Source organism: Triturus cristatus, chromosome 2_2, assembly GCF_964204655.1.
Source record: "Triturus cristatus chromosome 2_2, aTriCri1.1, whole genome shotgun sequence".
Classification (NCBI taxonomy): domain Eukaryota; kingdom Metazoa; phylum Chordata; class Amphibia; order Caudata; family Salamandridae; genus Triturus; species Triturus cristatus.
The window spans coordinates 831,794,840-831,809,394 of record NC_140582.1 but is presented as its reverse complement, the minus strand read 5'-3'; positions in this window follow the sequence as shown (position 1 = coordinate 831,809,394).

Genomic DNA, 14,555 nt, shown 5'->3' with positions numbered 1-14,555 from the left:
GATCAGCAAGCTAACGTGACTAGTAATACGGCCCAGTATTATAATAATGATTATTATGCAGAGGATGGTGATGCAGAAAGTAATGATTACTAGGACAGCCATAGACAGAGAGAGGGAGTTGTTTCAGTGCCAGTGGATCAGAGTGGACCGTATGTTGAGGTGACTACAGCAAATGTAACGGAGCCTTTTCTGCTAGACACTGGTGCTGCAAAGAGTTCAATCATGCATTCAAAACTCCCTGGCGCACCTTTGTCTGGTGATATAAATGTTTCAGTAGGTTTTTCTGGCGCCCCAGTTAGGAACCCGATTTCTAGTCCCATGTCACTTTCTGTTGGACCTTGCGAGCTGAAAGCACCCCTGATTCTGACAACAGGTTGTGGTGAGAATTTACTGGGATTAGATTTGTTGAAAAGATTGCATGCTACACTGTATTGTTCTCCTTCAGGAGTACAACTTACATTAGGTAGGAAAGTGATTTCCCCAATGTATTTGTCTAAAAATACAACGCCACCTGAATTATCATCCCTTCCGGATGCCCTTTGGGCTACTGGTCCCAATGATGTGGGCCTCTTGGAGATACCACCATATGTGGTGACTTTAAAGGCTAATGTCAGACTGCCACGTATTCCCCAGTACAAGATCTCTAATGAAGGGCAGAAAGCATTGTTAGACATTGTCAGCGACTTGATTAATAAGGGTGTGATTGAAGAGACAAGAGGCAACGTTTGCAATAGTCCGATTTTACCTGTCTTAAAACGAACGGACCCTTCACAGCCACCTGTTTACAGATTTGTGATCGATCTCAGAGAGGTTAATAAGATTGTTGTGCCACAGTTTCCGGTTGTCCCTGATATAACTGCCTTGTTAACGATGATTCCAGCCTCTGCTGCATGGTTTTCAGTGATTGATTTAAAGAATGCTTTCTTTAGTATCCCAATTGCAGAAGAGAGCAGAGACATTTTTGGTTTTAGTCTGGGAGGCCGAAGCTTCCGCTTCAAACGCGCTCCCCAGGGCTACTGTGAAAGTCCATCAATATACAGTCAAGCTTTGAAAGCGCAGCTTGATGCACTTGTTTTACCTAGTGGCGCTATCCTGATTCAGTACGTGGACGATTTACTAATTGCCGCGGATACTGAGAAGATCTGTAAAGAAGCCACATTGTCACTGTTGCGCCATTTATCCGCTTTCCATCACAAGGTGTCTCTCTCTAAGCTGCAATATTGTCGACAAGAAGTGACCTACTTAGGTCATCTCTTATCGAAGGAGGGAAGGAAACTGACCCCAGAAAGAATTCAAGCCATTGCACAGTTGAGTGTGCCAAGAACACAGAGAGAAGTACGTGCTTTCTTGGGCATCACTTCATACTGTAGGCATTGGATCCCTAGTTTTTCTTTGTTGGCAAAACCTTTAGTAGCCTTAACATGCAAAGACACACCGAATCCTATCCCATGGTCTGAAGAGTGCCAGAAAAGTTTTGTGGAATTGCGTAATGCATTATGTTCAGCACCTGTGTTGGGCACTCCTGACTACAGCAAACCTTTTACATTGTATGTTCACGAGAAAGATGGATGTGCGTTGTCAGTGTTAACACAGCCTTTTGGCGACAGACCGCGCCCATGCGCATATTTTTCATCAACCTTGGACCCTGTAGCGAGGGCATTGCCAAGCTGTCTGAGAGCGACAGCTGCTGCAGCAATGTCTATCCGACAATCTGCTGGTTTGGTAATGGACAATGCATTGATTGTTATGGTTCCACACGCTGTAGACACATTATTAAATAGGACCAAGACACAACACTTGACTAGTGCGCGATTATCAGGCTATGAGCTTACACTGTTAGCAAATCACATACACATAAAGAGATGCAATACGCTGAATCCAGCTACATTGTAGCCAATTCCAGCAGACTCAGATGAGATTGAGCAACATGACTGTCTGTTTAGAACAGAAGAAGAGACGAAAGGGAGAGTAGATCTAAAAGATACTCCCCTGACTGAGTGTGATGGTACTTTATGGGTGGATGGTTCATGTTTCAAACTCCCTAATGGTGACACGACTGCTGCATATGCTATCACGACTTTACACACGGTTGTGGAAACTGCACGAGTGCCACATAATTCGGCCCAAGCAGCAGAATTAATCGCCCTCACGAGAGCATGTGTGTTGTCTGAAGGAATGAGAGTGAATATATACACAGATAGCCAGTACGCCTTTGGCGTGGCTCATAATTTTGGGCGTTTGTGGAAGGAGCGTGGGTTCCTGACGTCGCATGGGGCTAAAATTCAGAATGGCAAGTTGGTGAATGATCTCCTTGAGTCACTGACCCTACCGTCGCAAGTTGCGATCATGAAATGCAGTGCGCACAGGAAAGTCACAGATGATATTGGACGTGGGAATGCGTTTGCTGATGAGACGGCGAAAGAAACAGCACAGAATGTGAAGACTAGAATGTATGTTGCAGGCCCCGCAAGATGGGTTGCCGATGTTGGGATGTGTGAAAACACAATAGAGAGTGTGAAGTCGCTTCAAGCTGAAGCCACAGAGAAAGAGTTAAGCAAGTGGAGAGAAAGTATGGGTAAGTTGGATGAGAATGGTTGTTGGATTGATCTGACAGAACATAAGCGATGGTTGTTGCCTGATGCATATGTGCTTCCAGTGGTTACTATGGCACATGGAATGGCACATATCAGTACGAAAGGTATATGCAAGTTGTTGGCTCCAGTATGGCAGAATGCTGGGATTCCCAAGTGTGCAGAGAATGTGGTCAAGAATTGCATGGTATGCTTGAAGTACAACCCTGGTAGGGGAACCCCAACTCCAGCTGGTCACTTTGCACCCCCATCATGTCCATTCGAAGTTTTGCAGCTGGACTTTATTCACATGGAAAGATGCAACAACCTGAAATATGTACTGGTGGTTGTTTGTGCTTTCTCAAAATGGATAGAGGCTTATCCTCTGAAAGATAACACTGCCCTATCCACAGCCAAAGCCCTTGTAAAGGAATTTTTCCCTAGATTTGGAATGCCAAGAATGGTGTGGTGTGATAATGGAAGTGAGTTTGTGGGTAAAGTGATGAAGAATGTATGTGAAGGGCTAGGGATAAAGCAGAAGTTCCATGCTGCAAATCACCCCCAATCAGCTGGATTAGTAGAACGCTACAATGGAGCCTTAAAGCTTAAGCTGGCCAAAATTCAGGCGAGCACCGGTCTTAAATGGCCTGACGCTCTGCCTTTAGCACTCCTGTCCACCAGAATGACCATACACTCACGAGTGGGACTTAGCCCTTACGAGGTCGTTTTTGGCCGCCCGGCCAACGTATGGGGTGTACCGAGGCCTACGAAGTTTAGTGAGATTGAGCATCCAGTACTACTCGATTACCTGTATGATTTGACTGTTAAACTGCGTGTTTTGCACCAACAGGTACATGATACTCTTCCCCAAGCTTCTGAACCTCCTGGACACCCTATCAACCCTGGCTCGTGGGTCCTGGTCCGAAATTTCCAGCGTAAGAGCAACGACGAGCCTCGCTGGATCGGCCCTCACCTTGTACTTCTGTCGACAAGATCAGCGGTACGAGTAAAAGGGAAGAAACACTGGATCCATGGTACCCACTGCAAAGTAGTCCCTTTGCCTCTGCCATATGACCAGTGGGTCCAGGAGGGTATCGCCGACTCTGAGACAGACACTGTGCCTCGTTTTGTACCATTCAGTGACGCACGCTTAAAAGACACAGTTTCAGACCAAGAGAGTGACAATATTCTGCAAGAAGCTGTGCCACCATCAAATCGACTGGACACCACTGAGTCTGAACTTTTGTTTCAAGACCAAACAGCACCTGGCCGTCTCCGCTATAATTTGAGACCAAGGCCCATGGACAAATAAAGATTTCCTTACTATTTCCTTTTTGACATTTTTGCTCTCCCATCTGAAGGACTTTCTTGATTTTTGTTTTTCGAACCACCATCCGGGTTCTGCCGCCAAGACTTTGGGGTACAGGCCGAAGACGTTAGGTCAACGGTTCTGGTTGGTCTAGGGCGTTTCCCTGGACTGACAGGCGTGCCCCTTAGCAGAAGACACTCATCCGCCGCGAGCGGCCCGAGTAGAGGATGGAGTTTTTTAAGATGGAGAGACCGATTGAGGAAATGAACTTTAACGCAAGGATGTGTAGAATTGTAAAAAGTAAATGTTTTGTATTTTTGTGCCTTTTTACACTGTGTAGTATCACAATGTTTATCGTAGGATTTGTGTTTTTCTCCGCTCAAAAGCCCATTGCACCCACTGAACAGCCTATACCTCTTTCTACTGCCTCCTCTCACTCTTTTCACCCTTTGCCTGAGCACGAACAGACCAGACGATCAGAGTTTGTAAATAACTCGTTTATCCAGCTCTTGCACCAGCACCAATTGGTAATGAATACGACTAATTGCTGGGTGTGCGGGTTAATGCCACATACCATTAACAAGGGTATTCCCTACCTGGTGCTGCCGTATAGTTACAATGGATCGTCATGGGCATTCCAGACCATGTTTCTCTATGCTCTAGATACATACTCCCCTCGCCAACCGCGTTCCATTAGACCTATCACCAATAATAAGGCTTTGATGAAAGGAGTTGCCGATATGAGTAGGGATATCGATGCATACTCATCCATTCCCAAAGAAGAGTTGAGACCTTATGTAGGATGGAACGCGACGGGGTATAGTATTAGTCTGGGTGAAAGACAGCAAAAAATCTCATCTCCAATCTGGGTCGTACCCCACATGGGTCGGTTCTGCTTACAGGGTAATGGTCAGAATCCTAGAGCTCAACTGGGAAGAAGTGACTGTACTGAAACGTACACTTTCCCGTCACAGTTTTCCCCTGCGTTTTTGGCTGCCAAGGGCACATATTTCATCTGTAATGACCGAGCATATACATGGTTGCCCCCTGATTTCTCGGGCACATGTTATATTGCGAACTTGCTACCGCCGACATTTACTGCTGCCTCTGATTATCACAAGACCAGAGTTGTGAGAGGTGTGATTAGTAAGGAGGACACTGCGGGTCAGGAAGCGGGAGACTTCTTCTTGGGTTTCCTGCCGTTTTGGGGACCTATGGTGAATAGTAGGAACCTGAGACAGCTGACTCGTGTGGTTGAATCCACTGTCAATGTAACGGCTGGTGCCCTTGGTAATCTGACAGCTGAGCTCCAAGCGGATCGCCTTATGACTTTACAGAACCGCATGGTTCTAGACGTTATTCTTGCAGACCGCGGTGGGGTATGCAAGGTTATTCAATTCAGTTGCTGCATTTTCATACCAGATAACGCTCCAACAGTGTATCAAGCCATCTCCAAACTCCATAAAATATCTGAATCCATACACGTGGATAAGGGAGACTGGTCACTGGTGGGGTGGTTCTGGGAATTGATATCTGCCTGGGGTTGGAAAGTTCTGATGGTCATTGGAATGATCTTAGCCATTCTTTTCCTGTTCTGTCTGTGTATACAGTGTGCTCCTACGATATGTGGCCTCTGTGCTACCTTATGTATAAGGAAACCTGTATCGAGGGACGAGCTAAGTAATAGGATGATGCTACAGCAACATCTCCATGACTTCGTGAACATTGACCTAGACTCGGATTAAGATGAGTATAGTGATTGCCTATGTAAGGGCAAAAGGAGGGTCTGTCGTACTTTAATCTTTGTTACCGCGTAGGGAACAGGGCCCTACCCCTGTCTATCTTGGTATTAGCAAACCGCAAATGGTAAATGCGGCATGTACAAGTGCTTTATATATCGTTCTAGCTATGAATGCACTGTGTACACGTTATTCTGCTTCAACTACGCGGGTTCCATTTTGGAAGCAGTGGCCATCTTGTCATTGCCCTCACATAGGCTATAATGGAGTAAATACGGGCCTCACAGTACATGGGCTTCTCCTCTGACTTCTCTGTGACCTGGGCAGCTGGCTCTGCTGCCCCAGGTCAAACCGGTCTCACGAGCTCCCCTTCCTCCGTCCACCTGTGATTAGCATCAGGGCTTGACCCATCATAAAACCCTTTCATTCTACACAATCCTCCGGCTAATCTCTTTCACACCTGCTTGTTCCTGCTTTATGACTTGTTTCCCAAAACAGGAGATGCTCATGTTTATTGGGGGGTCTATTGACATCCGATGTGGGATCTGAACCTTACTGTGTAAATCATTGTGGGCCGGCCGAACTGGAATGTGGGATGGTCATCATGACTCTGCTTTTTCGTTTGTAATGTATACTTGTAATGGCCATATCATAAACCTAGGAATGTATGCTTGAGGCAAGAAAAAGGGTATTTAAGTTGAAGTCCATTCCTATGATTTTCAGCAGTCTCCTGAGAACATACACGCTGTTGTACTTCTAGGATACCTGTAATTGGTCTGCAGCCAATAAATGAATCTTTGACTTCACCCAGAAGACTCTGTGTTTCTGTAGGTCTGGAACAGGGTGAACCCAGAAGTCATAGGGTGTGTGCCCCTGCACCGCTGGGTCTAAAATACCCAGTACTTCACAATCTTGATGCTAGATTGCCGGTGGAATCTGTGTTTTCAAGCCACAGAACTGATATAAAGGTCTTGGTCCAAGTTGCCAAAGAAGTTTGTGATACTATCATTGTCCACGCCAAAGAACGCCTTGAATTTACCAAACATCTGGTCAGTGCTACTTTACTCCAAAGTGACCACTTTGAAAAATATGACAAATCATTTCCAAATCAAATACTCAATTAAACTATAAAGGCATATCCCATGCTAAACAAAGAAAAATTGAACTCTGAACTATCAATCATATATGGGAGGCATGAATTTCGAGGAGCTACTGGTGCAATTCCCTTATTCGGTTTATTTGTAGGGGTTTGACTCATACAGCTAAATCACAATGACACATTTTCAGCATTTTCCTAGTGCTTTACAAATCACAATCAGTTGCTGTTATAAGCTTTTTGTATTCCTCTAAAAGATTTGAGCACTTTTCATTTTTCCGTCTTTTGGGTTCGCACAGTTATTTTTCTGTGTGTGTGGTCTTTATTTGCCGATACTGCTTAAAAGTTTACATTTTATAAATTACTCTTACTCGTTAAATATTACTGTTCCAATATAAAGAGTGGAAACCAAGCTTTGCCACTTTAACATATTTGTGTTTATTTAAGAATATTTTCTTAACCATGCTACCCACTTGGTGTGGTTTTATTTATTTGTTAATGCCAAATTAAAGTTTACATTTTATACTTCACTTTTCTTTTGTACATTACGGGCCTCATTTATGAGGCCCCTTGCGCTGCCGCAATGTCTCTTTTTGTGATGATCCGTGGTGCAGGATTTTTATTTATGAGGCAGCACTAAGCCACTTTTTTTGGCCTAAATATGTTCCCCTTTAACGCAGTTTTCTGCGTGCAATGCGTGTTGCTAGGGGCGTTCCCAGCAACATCCATGGCTTTCTGACACTGCCCCAGATTTACGAGAAATCGGTAATCTGAAGCAGCACCAAAAACTTAGAGGTACAACGCGGAGAAATCTCTTTATTTCGCCTCATTTTTCTTTTTTCTATGCATATTGCCTTCTGCAGCACACAGGGAAAGAGGAAAACGCCTCTTGTAATTGCCCGCAATGCAGGCACCATGGTGCAACAGTGCCTGCATTGGCGCACAGCAGCTTATTGTGTGCCGGTGCATGGGGAAAGGACAGGAATGCGCCGTATCTGCCGATAGATATGGTACATTTGTGCCCTTTTTTTTGCTGTAGGGCAGGGCAGCAGGAAGGCCTACTGTTCTGCCCTACAGTAAAACCTCATAAATGAGGCCCTAAATGCAAACTACTTTCTTCATTGATTTCAATTTTTGTTCTTGTAATGCTCTACATTTATATGCTTTATTATTTATTTTTCAATTTAAAAATTAAACTTATTGTGTTAACTCCTTTTTCTCTACTGTAAATTTTGAAACACTTTATAAACCATATCTGTCGTTTTCAGTATATCTTTGCTTTCCACCCAAAATCTTGTTGTCAGGTTTGTATGTTTTGCACCTCAATTTTTGTTATGTGGACTTTCTGTCAGTGTACATTTATAGTATATAAATGCTATATTTTGCAAAATAAACACAGTTTGCTGAAATATAATTTCTGTTTATCTGGCCAATCTTAAAAAAATCAAGGATGAACTGCAATCCTGGGATGGATCTCTTTCGCCATCTAATTTTCAAAGTATTTGCAATGTACGGTCTTACCAATGGTGTGAGCCTTGATGATTTCATTAACCAATACAGTAAAGAGGAAGAGATGTGTTACAGGTAGAAAACACTTAGAGGGCCTCTTCCCATTGGCTGTGTGTGCTTGGGGGTCGTTTTGCAAGCAGACCAGTTAGAGGATTGGGCACATTTTTTATATGTTTGTAATGTTTTCTTCACACTTGTGCTTTAAAATGCTATATTTGGATCCCGGTTTTGCAAAAATTTACAGTAAATATGTGGTGTAAACCCCACCATTTGAATACATTTTTTGCAAAATTTTCTTGCTGGGGGAAACCCCCCGCACCCTCCTTTTTCAGTTTGGGCTCGCTCGCGCATTGTACAAGGGTACAAATTTTTCGCACCACCAGATTCAAAATCCACCAGCCACCCCTGATTACATTATGGATCTAGGAGATGCTTTATATACAGAAATGCACTCCATAAAGAAACATAATTATGCAACCACAATATTTGCCGAATTACATAAAGCACAATAACACCATATATTCTATTAGGTTCCCAAACAGCTTTATAAAGGACAAAATAAAACCAACACAACCTTTGAATGTTAACATTATAACAACATTAAGTTCTACACTAAATTTACAGACCGGCATATTAATCATGACGAAAATATATATGTAATTTCAGTATTTAAGACTAACCGTGCATATTTTATATTTGATTCACATAGCCAAGATGAGGAAGCAATACCTCATCCTAATGGAACGTGTATTGCTATCGAAATCAATTCCTATAATACAGTTATAGAATACATCATAAAGCTAGCAGATAAAGTAAAGTTACCAAATTTGGATAATATTACATTACAATTAACTCCAGTGAAAATAAACACAATTAGCAAAACGTCACTTAAAGTAACACAAAGAAACCACAGCCAAAAAAAAGTTACAACTATCAAGGACCTATATGTCCATACTACAAAAATACATACAAATGCATTCACACATATTCCATCAACTACCTTACAAGTAGAAGATACAAATGTACAAAACACAAACAGCAATAGCCAAGCAGATAAACAACCGCCTTCTAGAACCCAAATTAATTTGTCTTTTAATATAAATGATATCGATCCCAATGTACTAACAAACACATTGATACCTACTGCTGAATTTCATACTCACACACCAGCTACAAACCAAACACTACAGAAACCTAATAATAGAAAAAGTTAACAGACACAAGAACACAGACAAAATGCATTGAACCGTAATACAAATATAACCTTAGAAACAACGAATGATATCATTAGTATCTTTCATGCACAAATAGCAGATGGGCCAGAGCATGCTTGCACTATTTGCAATCAATTATGGCATAAACAAAGTATGCAAAAAACACACAATATAAAAAAACTGGCAAAATGTATAGAATGTAACATTAGCAAATACAAAACAGATGATATATGCAAAACATGTTACACATATATTTGTAAGGACAAAATACCACCCTGTTCTTTTTATAATGGAATGACATTCCCCAATATACCACCTGAATTGCACTTGCATAATTTAGAAGAAAGATTAGTATCACCAAGAATACCCTTTTTAAAAATTAGAACACTACCACGTGGGTTCCAAAAATCACTATCAGGTGCAGTAGTTAATGTGCCTGCAGATGTTATGACAACAGTTACTGTATTACCCAGGCAAATTAATGATAACATGACAATTCCCATAAAATTAAAAAGAAAATTAAGCTATAAATCATATACACATTTTGAGAATGTTGGACCAAATAAAGTAAAACGTGTAACTCTATGGTTAGCAAATACAAGCAGTATGTTCCAGGAATATGGAGTCACCATGAATCCAGATTGGGAATAAACACCTGCAAATATAACACCTTCTAATGAAATGTCTGATACAAATAATACATCTGATTCCTCAGACAACATTGCAGCAGAGAACTTAGATACTATGTTAACTATTACTACAGAAAACATTAATATCTTAAGTTTAGCACCTGCAGAATATAACACACCAAGAGGTCTATATGAAGATAAAGATTCTGAATATTTAGCTTTTCCTACAATATTTTGTGGAGAGCAAAGGCCAACCAATAAAGATAGGCATGTACCAATACATTACAGCACAATCTGTCAATTGGAATTACAAAGTTATGATAGAAGAGTGGCGAAATGTATAACAAATATTTTCTTTAAATTTAAAAAATTGCACATGAAACAAATACAAAGCAAAATATACATATCGCTCAGAAAATACTTTACTAATGGCAACATTATAACTGCTAAAGACATCAGACATCAAACAGAAATTAGACAGCATTTTGCAATTTAATGAAGGGTACAAGATACTTAAAACTATTCGTAGTTCACCACCATATTGGGAGCATTGCAATAAACACCTTTTTGCTATGATTAGACAATTGGGAATTCCAAACTTTTTTTTAACATTATCAGCTGCAGAAACAAAATGGTATCATTTAATTAACATATTATTACGTACTGAAAATAGGAAAGAATGTACAAAAGAAGAATTTGAAAATATGTCATGGGAAACCAAATGCACATTGATACAACAGAATCCAATAAGATGTGCAAGACATTTTGACTTCCAATTTAGGAAATTATTTAATTGTATTTTATTACATGAAAGTAACCCAATTGGAAAAATTATAGATTACTTTTATAGAGTTGAATTCCAACAACAGGGATCACCACATAGACATGCTTTAATATGGATTGAAAATGCTCCACAGTATGAAACATCAAAGTTGAATAAAGTAATTACTTTTATAAATAAGTATGTGACATGTGCAAAAACACAAGATCCATATATAGAGGCTTTATTACCCATACAAAGACACGGACATACAAAAAATTGCCGCATCAAACAAAAAAGAACATGCAAACATCAGTACCCAAAATATCCAATGCCTGAAACTTTGATACTAGAACCATTACCACTAGACAAAACAGATAAGGAGCTCCTACAGCAAATTGAAGTAATGCATGAAACAATGAATACACAAGACTTCCAAAGTTATACTTTGTCAATTTTTAGATTATATGCAACTAGATATAAAACAATATATTTTATGTGTGTACAGTCTATTATACAAAAAAATAAAAAAAGGACACCAGCTGAATGCTTTATTATTGACTACAATGCTACAATTTTACAAGCATGGCTGGCAAACATAGATATACAATACATACTAGACGCATATGCATGTGCCGTATATATTGTTTCATATATTAGTAAATCACAACGTGGAATGAGCAGAATAATTGCAAAAGCAACAAAAGAAGTATATCATAATCCAAATATTAAAGATCAACTTAAGCACATAGGTAACAAGTTCTTAAACTGTACAGAAATAAGTGCACAAGAAGCAGACTATCTAATACTTCAAATTCCTTTAAGGAAAAGTTCTAGATCTTTTGTATTCATTAACACTAGCCCCCCAGAAAAGCGTACATACTTATTGAGATACATATATACTATAAATTCCTTGCCAGATACATCCAGTAGCAAACAATATGATAATATTATTGTAAAGTACAGTAAACGTCCTAAAACATTAGAAAAATGTACATTAGCTGACTATGCATCTATGTATAATGAAAAAACAAAAAACTGGAGAGAAAAAAAAGGAAGCTGACCATGACAATTTCCTCACCGAAAATAACTTTTATAGCTCAGATGAGGAAGAATTTGAGATTAACTTACAGGATGAAACAATAGGAACAGACTATACAAAACGCAAAAAACCTAAAATAATTCGCTATTGCAGATTTAACAAAACAAATGACTCCGAAAATTATTACAGAGAATTGCTAATGCTTTATTACCACTGTAGAGTAGAAGAACACATAATTGGTAATAAGGATACACATTATGAACAATATCTACACATTAAAGACACAGTTGACTTAAATCCTAACAAGTATAATAAGCATAATGAAACACTCACAACTAATAGCAATGACAACAATACATTGCACACATTACCAATACCTCCAATAGATACAGAAACAGCTGACAACATATGTCATGAATCCCAACTTAATGAACAACTATTATATGACTTGTCATTCGATTTAGGCATTAGAAGTACAAGTGTTGAAGAAGAACTAACTAATAATATAATACCAAATGAGCAATATGATGCTATAATGCAAAATCTAACTACAGAACAACTCAACTTTATATACCATCACTTACATTGGATAACACCAAAAGAAACACCCTGCTACACATTTTGTACTGGTGGTGCAGGAGTTGGTAAAAGCTTCCTTATTACAGCACTTTACCAAACCTTAGTACGTTACTACAATACAAAAGCAGGAGAAAATCCAGATAACATCTATGTATTGCTTACAGCTCCAACAGGCAAAGCAGCACATAACATTAATGGTAAAACACTACATAGTACCTATAAAATACCTAAAATGCTAACTCATAAACCACTGACTCATGAAAACAGGAGTACACTACAAAACAAATTAATGCACATTAAGTTATTAATAATTGATGAAATATCGATGGTAGGAACAAATATGTTAAATTTCATACATAATAGATTACAAGAAATAAAGATGTCTAACCTCCCATTTCGAGGGATATCCATTTTAGCAATTGGAGATTTTTATCAATTAAAGCTAGTTTTTGACACATACATATTTGAAAATTCTAGGCATTCCTACGGACCAGTAAGTACTAATTTATGGCGAACACATTTTAGGTTATTTGAACTAACCAAAATTATGAGGCAACTAAATGACCTACCCTTTGCAGAACAACTAAACAGATTAAGAGAAGGGAAACAAACAGATATAATACAGATACAATCACGAGAATTAGAAACACCAGAAGACATTAGCAAAACTATACCTTATGTCAACAAATAAAGAAGTTAATAACATTAACAATGAAGTTTTATTGAAACATATAATAAACTATCCTGTTTACACAGCAAACGCAATCGATACAGTTGCATCTGATCTAACAGAACAAGTAAAGAAAAAAATACTAAAGCAATTACCCACGGACCCAACTAAAACAATTGGCCTTCCCTACATATTACATATTGCATTAAAATTAAGATATGATTTAACTTGCAATATAAATGTTAAGGATGGCTTAACAAATGGTGCTACAGGAATAGTTGAATTTTTGAGATTATCAATAACACCCCTAATGTAATATGGATTAATTTTGATAATGAAAACGTTGGGAAATTAACAAGGCAGCAAAATAGACACATATATCACAGCAACATTTTGCCTAATTGGACACCAATACATTCTAAAGTACGACATTTTCAATTTACACAGAAATTTATCACAATTATACGCAAACAATTTCCCCTACGCCAATCATCTGCACGTACTATACATAGGACACAAGGAGAAACTATTGAACCACTTTATATACACTTTAACAATAGCAAAATACATCATTTACATGATGTAGCTTTAAGCAGAGCAAAGTCATTATCAAACATATATATTAAAAACTTTAATCAAGACAAAATAGTTGTACATCCAAAAGTACATGAAGAAATGACCCGATTATGCAAATATCAATACCACAAATAAATCACTATAACCAACATTGTAATATTATTGTACATACCATACGATCACTACAAGCAAATTACAAAGCAATAAGAACAGACAATAATATCATGAATGCAGATATCCTATGCCTCACTGAAATAAACACAACTATCAGCAAGCGAGGGGCAGAGACAGCATAAGTTATCAGCAAGCGAGGGGCAGAGACAGCACAAGTAACCTGGCAACGAGCAGGTGGCAGCTGTGCGGTGGTGTGGGGAGCGACCTACCTGCAAGCAGGGTCAAAGGTCGTGTATAGCATCCGGCTGAGGTTCCACAGATGCTCTGCCATCATCCTTTCCCGTGGTTCTTGTATACCCATGTCGGAAGGGAGTGTAGTACCAAGACATGAATCACGCCATGCTGACATGCAACGACGGTTCTGCGAAGAATTATCTCAAGTAAGAGCCAATGCTGCTAAAAATTGTGTTTTCCTAACCGAAACCAGTTACCAAACGTTAGTGGCCGATGTGAAAAAGACTAAGACGACCATTAAGAAGGAACCACGGGACTATTGGCTGGTGAAACACTATGACGTAATGATGGTCGAGAATACGACTACGTTGATCTATACTGTTAAAGAAGGTACGAGTGCTATTCAGTTTTACGTCGCGGACTCCGAGTTATTTGACGTACTCCATAAGGCCCATTTGGCTATTGGTCATGGAGGACGGGACAGGATGTTGAAAGAACTTTCACCCAAGTATAA